Source organism: Pinus tabuliformis, chromosome 2_1 (assembly GCF_031772625.1).
Source record: "Pinus tabuliformis cultivar Carrire ecotype Pingquan chromosome 2_1, CPIR1, whole genome shotgun sequence".
NCBI classification, from domain to species: domain Eukaryota; kingdom Viridiplantae; phylum Streptophyta; class Pinopsida; order Pinales; family Pinaceae; genus Pinus; species Pinus tabuliformis.
The window spans coordinates 5,376,963-5,385,921 of NC_142299.1; the positions used below are offsets into that span (position 1 = coordinate 5,376,963).

At 39.9% G+C, this 8,959-nt stretch overlaps 2 pseudogenes; both read left to right on the plus strand.

Moving 5' to 3' along the window:
• The first annotated feature begins 1,908 nt into the window (after nucleotides 1-1,908).
• On the plus strand, nucleotides 1,909-3,381 carry LOC149198410 (phospholipid-transporting ATPase 3 pseudogene; annotated as a pseudogene).
• Nucleotides 3,382-6,733: 3,352 nt separating this feature from the next.
• LOC149198411 (phospholipid-transporting ATPase 3 pseudogene) lies at nucleotides 6,734-7,657 on the plus strand (annotated as a pseudogene).
• Nucleotides 7,658-8,959: the final 1,302 nt, after the last annotated feature.

The window sequence follows — 8,959 nt, forward strand, 5'->3', positions numbered from 1 at the left end:
CAGCTTGTCCTCTCTCTGCTGTTCATAAGATGTTTCCTTGGCTGCTGGAGGCCCTTCTTGCTGCTATTGTTCTCCCAAAATGGAGGGCCTATCTTCGTTATGACTTCCCTATAGCTGTAACAGCTGTTTCAGCAGCTCATTCTCGTCCTATAGTTTGACCCTTTGACTGCTTTCCACATGCCTCACCATGGACAATTATTTTCTTGATTCCTTGAGTTGTTCTTCCAGGTGGTCTATGTCTGCCCTACCCTTGGATTTGGCAATCCTCATCCAAGTGTGAGTCCTAACCCTTTCTTGTTCTAGTGCAAAGAAGATTGGCACCGCAAATTTCTGGGGAATGATCTTCCCGGCTTCTAACAGGTTGTAGTAGCCCAAGCTAGGTTGAGGGCTTGGTTCCAATATTTCCTCAACGTTTTCTTCTTCACGTGATGGTTTGGCTGCCTTTTCCTCTAATTTCTTTGTCTCTTTTAACTTAGCCAGAGTTTCCTGTAGAACTGTCTCAGCTTCCTGTAGAGATGTCTTTGAGTCCATCATCCTAATTCTCTCTCTCCAGGTGGAGGTTTTTTGGCTTCCTCATTGATAGGTGATGGATATCTTTGAAGGAGACTCCTCCTTTTGTTTAGCTGTGGTGTCCTCAATGATAATTGGCTCCTTTGACTGTGGCTGGGTTCTGCCCACTTTTATCCATGTGCTCCTCCTTGCTTTAAAGTACATGGAGGTTTACCTCTTTCGCTCCCCTTTTCGTTTTGGAGGTGTGCTGAAGGTAGCAAGCACAGCTGCTGCCTCCCTTGCCAATATCTCAGGCGATTTCTCCTCTTGCTGTTCTTTTTCCTTGCTTCCTATAGAAATCCCTGTGTCAACTGTTTCTATCTGTGTCACTGATATCTTAGGGTGTGTCTATTCTTTCTCTTGCTGGGTGCCTACCTTGGTTGTGGCAACCTTTTTTTGAGCTTTCTTGGCCTTTTTCTTGCCAATCTTTGTCCTTTTTCCCTTCTCTGTTTTTGCTATTTTCTCCTTTTCTGTCTTAGGCTCAGTAGTCTTGTCAAATTCCTCTTCTTCCTTTTGTTCTTCCTCTGTTTGAATGTCCTGTGCTCCCTCATAAATGTTCTTCTCAATTTCTTCATTTGGCATGGTGTTGAGTTTATGTTTTAACCAGAAAAGAAAATGCTCATGTGGGAAAAAAACACAGTCATCACTGAAACAGAGGATAGCTGAATTCGGTTTTTTATGAACCCAAGAAGGAATTTCTCGTGTGATTCTTGCAATATCAAGTAGCAATAATTCTTCTATTTTAAGACTACTGTCACCCAAAATTTGACTGTCTGCTTATGAAAAGATTTTTTTTTTTTTTTACAGAACAGACTATAGGGGTACAGGTTCTTTTCTCATCACATAAATAAATAGACATAGTCATTTTTTCACACACTCACGTAGGCTGGCCCGTATTGCTGCATGTATCTATCTTATAGGAGAATTTTGAAAAAGCATGGGGAGATTTCAAATGCAGAGAGAGAAAGAAACTGTGTAGACTCAGGGGAATTTGCAGGCAAACTTTCACTTTCTTTATTCCAATCCGATGTCGTTCAATTCACCACCTTGCATAAACAAATCATGCACAGAGAAGTTTTCCTGAGCCTACCTCGTTTTGAGCTTGAAATTCGCTGAAAATCCCAAGTTTTCTTTCTGTTAGACTTCGTCTTATGTCAGTGTTAGATTGATTCTTCTTCAAAACCCTGTTTTGAAGAAGAAATCATTAAATGTGTTTTTTGAGACTATGTTATTTGTCAAAATGTTTCAAAATTCTTCAGCTCTTCAAATTGCAGCGACTTCAAACTCCTATCCCTGCAAAAGCACAATTCAAAACATCATCAGCAATCAAAGTCTGGCAATTTAATAATCAAATGAACAATGCCTTCTGCTCCTTCATCCATTACTCGTACACGACAAGCTTTGAATCTTGAGCAAGCCAAATACCTGGAACTTCTTGCTCGTTACTATGTATACAAAAGGCAACATGTGCTTGCAGCACATGTACTCTTAAGGCTGTCAGAAAGGAGGCAAGTGGAAGGTGGTGAAATGTTGACACTAGAGCAAAGATATCAGTATCTCAGTAATGCTGTATTGCAAGCAAGGAGTGCGTGCAGTACCCATGCCACAGTGAACTCTATGGTTGACCATTGTGACAATGGATTGCTGGAAGCTATTGTATGTAAAGGGATAGAAAGGCAACACACTTCTGGAACGCAGATGAATATCACACACAAACCTTCAAGCTCGGGTCCAAATCAAGGGAAAGCTAAGCTTTGTTGATCTTGCGGGCTCTGAGAGGGTGATTGTGGAGGTCTGAATAGGGTTACCAGTGGTCCATGTGGATAATAACATCAGGTCACTATATTAATCAGACACCATGCAAGACGACGAACTCTAAGCATTGGAGATGGTGCCAATGATGTAAGCATGATACAAGCTGCTCATGTTGGTGTTGCAATTAGAGGACAAGAAGGGATGCAAGCTGTAATGGCCAGCGACTTTGCAATTTCTCAATTCAGATTCCTGACAGAGCTCCTCCTTGTCCATGGAAGGCTATCATATATTCGGATTTCAAAGGTGGCAATCTATTTTTTTTATAAGAACATGACACTTACAATGACGCAAGTTTGGTTCACCTTCTTTTGTGGGTATTATGCTGCAAATTTTTATAATGATTGGTACCAAGCGTTGTACAATATCCTTTTCACTTCACTTCCAGCATTAGCCATTGGAATTTTGGACCAGGATGTAAGTACCGCTGTTTCAAAGCAGTTTCCTCAGTTGTACAAAGCCGGCATTGACAACTTATATTTCAGATGGCAACTATTAGCAAGATGGCTGCTGTCAAGTGTTTTACAATCCTTCGTTATATTCTATCTTTCAATTTTAACTGGGTTTGATGGAAAATCCAATGGGAAAATTCTTGGCCAGTGGGCTGTGGGGACACTGTCATTTTCATGTGTGGTTACTACCGTCAATCTCCAACTTCTCATAGAAAACAACTACCTGACACACTGGCACTTCATCAGCATTTTTGGAAGCATTGTAATCTGGTTTTTATTTCTGCTTTTCTTTACCTTGATATACTCGTTTTGGGATGCTAAGGAAAACGTGTATGGGCAACTCATTGCCCCTTTTTCCACTTTAGATTTCTGGCTCATACTTTTGGGTGCTTCAGTGGCGGCCTTGGTATTTGATTTCGCTTTTGAAGGATTTCGAAGGATATTTATGCAGTATGATTATCAAATCATTCAGGACATGGAAAATTGTAGGTCTAATGATGTTGTCTCAGAAAGAAATGAAATACGACCATCTGCAGAATTAAGAGCTCGTCTGCTATCGCCTTCCTGACATGGTAGAAAGAAAGTTTGAGATACTGAGCGCTCCTGTTAGAAATGTCTTGTCTGGCCTCCAATTCATGGAATGGCTCACACAGAATTTGGAAGGGAATTTCAGTTATCTACTAAACTAAGAGAGCAAATTTGAAATATCCTGCTATCTTCGGGACTAGTGCAAATGCAGTAGCAGACTTCGCAGTAATGTTTTGACTGGAAGACATGCAGAACAGAACTATGGGCTGGAAATAACGATGCTATTCATTTACCTGGTCGGAAGTTGGAGCAGGGTGTTGATCTACTTGAAATAATGCATAATATTCATATATTTGTGACTTCACATACTTATAATCTACATACACAGGTATTCATAGAGGAAGTTTCTAATGCCCCAAACCAGAAAAAACTTGATTACAGTTAGCGTAAAGCATGTCACCAAATCAAACACATGGAATAGGCATTATAAGTACAACTGTGAATTTTGCATACCATTTTCTGGCTCGAAAGTTTGTTGGTTTCTCACAGTCTTGTTTGGTTAAAGAATACAGATTTTGGAAAGGAAATCCAAATGAATATCCTTATCAACGAGCAGAAACTGTTAAAAAATGAAATGAGAAAATGGCATTTCTTAGGTGGCAGTCATTGCGATATGCGCGCATTTGATTATGTGGCAGTTTGACCCGTATTTTAGTAAAGCGGCAGAGCATATCTCCAGAAATTTGAGAGCAGTTGCAAAGTGGCATTCGTAGGATCGTTTGCCTATTTTTGTCTTCATGCTGGAATAATGGAAGGCTCATCTATCTTTAACAGCAGATGGAGGATTCTATTCTATCTTCATGGCTTTAGTTAAAACAACGCCCCTGTTTTGGGGGTCGACCTGTTGTTTTTTTTTTTAGTTTATTTAATGTATAAAAATAATTTTTTGTAAAAAAGAGAGTGAAGAGGGGGAGAGTTCTGAGTGCTGAGAGTTGGTGGAGAACAACAGAGCTTTCTTGTACAGTCTTTGACAGAGTTTTTAATGAAATTACACAGCTCTGGCCCCTGAGATCCCTGTGGTATGATAATTTAGCATAAGTTTTTCTTGTGTCTCATATGTAAACTGTTATGTTTCATTTCACTTCATGATCATTTCTAATTGAACAAATGAAGTGTTTAGGTAGAATTCATAGTATTATATGCTCTGCCTATAAGTTTGTTCATGTTCAATGTTTTCTATTGTTTAAGGAGGATTCAAAGTTATTGTTTGCCCTCCTTAGCTCCTCACCAGTCTTTCCATCCCATTTAATCTCAATTTGATGTTAAATTTCTTGCCTACCTTGCCTCAGTCGATAATCTGTGTTATTCATTATATTTCTCTGCTCAATCTGTGACTTTGCCCATGCAGCCCAGAAAAACCCCATCAGTTTATTAAAAACTCTTTGATCAGTTTACTAGCCTAATATCAGTGTTACCTTATTGGTCATCTCATCTATTGGAGATTTTACGAGATAGACCGGAGAGAGCCTTCTCCTACCCCGTAGGGCTAGCTACGAGGCTAAATGGTTTGATGTTGCCTTGAGGTTTACCTGTCTCAGCCTGAGGTGAAATTTCAAGCGCTAACATATTGGCGACCATACTAGGGAGAACGTTCGACTTGTTGATTGTCTCGTCCCAGTACATGCAATCAAGGTGCAGATCTGATGCTGATGGTGGACAGCACTCAGATACATATGCAGGCTGAACCATTCACCTGGCGGCTCCAAAGAGATCCAGACATTCCAGTGCTTGCTGATCCGTTCATGCAATGGTAGGGTATGTGGCAAACCCTGCCCTTTGTGAAGCTGTAGAAGAAATAAGAAATAAGTTAGCAAATACTGAATTTGATGAAGATGTTTTCAGTGCCTTGCTTCAATTCTTGAAATCTTTAAAGGTCCTCAAAACTAAATTTTGTGAGTTAATTGTTGAAATAATTGAAGAGGAGATTCAGTGTCTAGATGAGCAGATTCAGTCATATGATTTCCAAGACCCTAAAAAGTTCTTGGAAATCCTTCCTCCATCGAAACAAGAAATCATAGACTTGCCTACAGAGGTTTACATTGACAATGTGCGGCTGGAAGTATGTCTTGCAGAGTTGGGGCAGCCAACAGAGTCTGGCTTCCGTGATCCTATTGTGGTATATATGGATATGTTTTTCAGTTTGATTGACAGATCAGGCTGTCTTTTCCGTGACCAAGGTCATTACTTGCACGAAGGGCTGCCAGCAACTGCATCTGTGACCTCGTGGCAGCATTCTCAAGCGGCATCATTTTCAGGTTTACTTGAATGGTTAATTTGGCATTTCAGTATTACCTGATCTATTGTTTGTACAGCAGATTAGAGTAGATGTTGTAAATAAATAAGCAGCCATAAGGGCAGCACCTTGTTATAGTTTGCTTGAAGATTGTTAAGTCGTTTTTCAGTCATTTCAGTCTTGAGATCAAATCAGTTTGAGTTCAGTTTCAGTTGTGTCGATGATGACTCCATTGCCCAATGGGTGGAGGCACTGTCTGCTCTCCCAAAGTTCTGCGGTTCTTGGCACCTCCACGAAGCGGCAGCTGCCATCCCAAGTGGAGCCAATGTTAGACTCCGTCTTATGTCAGTGTGAGATTGATTCTTCTTCAAAACCCTGTTTTGAAGAAGAAATCATTAAATGTGTTTTTTGAGACTATGTTATTTGTCAAAATGTTTCAAAATTCTTCAGCTCTTCAAATGGCAGCGACTTCAAACTCCTATCCCTGCAAAAGCACAATTCAAAACATCATCAGCAATCAAAGTCTGGCAATTTAATAATCAAATCAACAATGCCTTCCGCTCCTTCATCCATTACTCGTACACGACAAGCTTTGAATCTTGAGCAAGCCAAATACCTGGAACTTCTTGCTCGTTACTATGTATACAAAAGGCAACATGTGCTTGCAGCACATGTACTCTTAAGACTGTCAGAAAGGAGGCAAATGGAAGGTGGTGAAATGTTGACACTAGAGCAAAGATATCAGTATCTCAGTAATGCTGTATTGCAAGCAAGGAGTGCGTGCAATACCCATGCCGTAGTGAACTCTATGGTTAATCATTGTGACAATGGATTGCTGGAAGCTATTGTATGTAAAGGGATAGAAAGGTGACACACTTCTGGAACGCAGATGAATATCACACACAAACCTTCAAGCTCGGGTCCAAATCAAGGGAAAGCTAAGCTTTGTTGATCTTGCGGGCTCTGAGAGGGTGATTGTGGAGGTCTGAATAGGGTTACCAGTGGTCCATGTGGATAATAACATCAGGTCACTATATTAATCAGACACCATGCAAGACGATGAACTCTAAGCATTGGAGATGGTGCCAATGATGTAAGCATGATACAAGCTGCTCATGTTGGTGTTGCAATTAGAGGACAAGAAGGGATGCAAGCTGTAATGGCCAACGACTTTGCAATTTCTCAATTCAGATTCCTAACAGAGCTCCTCCTTGTCCATGGAAGGCTGTCATATATTCGGATTTCAAAGGTGGCAATCTATTTTTTTTATAAGAACATGACACTTACAATGACGCAAGTTTGGTTCACCTTCTTTTGTGGGTATTCTGCTGCAAATTTTTATAATGATTGGTACCAAGCGTTGTACAATATCCTTTTCACTTCACTTCCAGCATTAGCCATTGGAATTTTGGACCAGGATGTAAGTACCGCTGTTTCAAAGCAGTTTCCTCAGTTGTACAAAGCCGGCATTGACAACTTATATTTCAGATGGCAACTATTAGCAAGATGGCTGCTGTCAAGTGTTTTACAATCCTTCGTTATATTCTATCTTTCAATTTTAACTGGGTTTGATGGAAAATCCAATGGGAAAATTCTTGGCCAGTGGGATGTGGGGACACTGTCATTTTCATGTGTGGTTACTACCGTCAATCTCCAACTTCTCATAGAAAACAGCTACCTGACACACTGGCACTTCATCAGCATTTTTGGAAGCATTGTAATCTGGTTTTTATTTCTGCTTTTCTTTACCTCGATATACTCGTTTTGGGATGCTAAGGAAAACGTGTATGGGCAACTCATTGCCCCTTTTTCCACTTTAGATTTCTGGCTCATACTTTTGGGTGCTTCAGTGGCGGCCTTGGTATTTGATTTCGCTTTTGAAGGATTTCGAAGGATATTTATGCCGTATCATTATCAAATCATTCAGGACATGGAAAATTGTAGGTCTAATGATGTTGTCTCAGAAAGAAATGAAAGACGACCATCTGCAGAATTAAGAGCTCGTTTGCTATCACCTTCCTGACATGGTAGAAAGAAAGTTTGAGATACTGAGCGCTCCTGTTAGAAATGTCTTGTCTGGCCTCCAATTCATGGAATGGCTCACACAGAATTTGGAAGGGAATTTCAGTTATCTACTAAACTAAGAGAGCAAATTTGAAATATCCTGCTATCTTCAGGACCAGTGCAAATGCAGTAGCAGACTTCGCAGTAAGGTTTTGACTGGAAGACATGCAGAACAGAACTACGGGCTGGAAATAACGATGATATTCATTTACCTGGTCGGAAGTTGGAGCAGGGTGTTGATCTACTTGAAATAATGCATAATAGTCATATATTTGTGACTTCACATACTTATAATCTACATACACAGGTATTCATAGAGGAAGTTTCTAATGCCCCAAACCGGAAAAAACTTGATTACAGTTAGCGTAAAGCATGTCGCCAAATCAAACACATGGAATAGGCGTTATAAGTACAACTGTGAATTTTGCATACCATTTTCTGGCTCGAAAGTTTGTTGGTTTCTCACAGTCTTGTTTGGTTAAAGAATACAAATTTTGGAAAGGAAATCCAAATGAATATCCTTATCAACGAGCAGAAACTATTAAAAAATGAAATGAGAAAATGGCATTTCTTAGGTGGCAGTCATTGCGATATGCGCGCGTTTGATTGTGTGGTAGTTTGACCCATATTTTAGTAAAGCGGCATAGCATATCTCCAGAAATTTGAGAGCAGTTGCAAAGTGGCATTCGTAGGATCGTTTGCCTATTTTTGTCTTCATGCTGGAATAATGGAAGGCTCATCTATCTTTAACAGCAGATGGAGGATTCTATTCTATCTTCATGGCTTTAGTTAAAACAGCGCCCCTGTTTTGGGGGTCGACCTGTTGTTTTTTTTTTTAGTTTATTTAATGTATAAAAATAATTTTTTGTAAAAAAGAGAGTGAAGAGGGGGAGAGTTCTGAGTGCTGACAGTTGGTGGAGAACAGCAGAGCTTTCTTGTACAGTCTTTGACAGAGTTTTTAATGAAATTACACAGCTCTGGCCCCTGAGATCCCTGTGGTATGATAATTTAGCATAAGTTTTTCAAGTGTCTCATATGTAAACTGTTATGTTTCATTTCACTTCATGATCATTTCTGAGTGAACAAATGAAGTGTTTAGGTAGAATTCATAGTATTATATGCTCTGCCTATAATTTTGTTCATGTTCAATGTTTTCTTCTGTTTGACAAGGATTCAAAGTTATTGTTTGCCCTTGTCAGCTCCTCACCAGTTTTGCCATCCCATTTAGTCTCAATTTGATGTTAAATTTCTTGCCTACCTT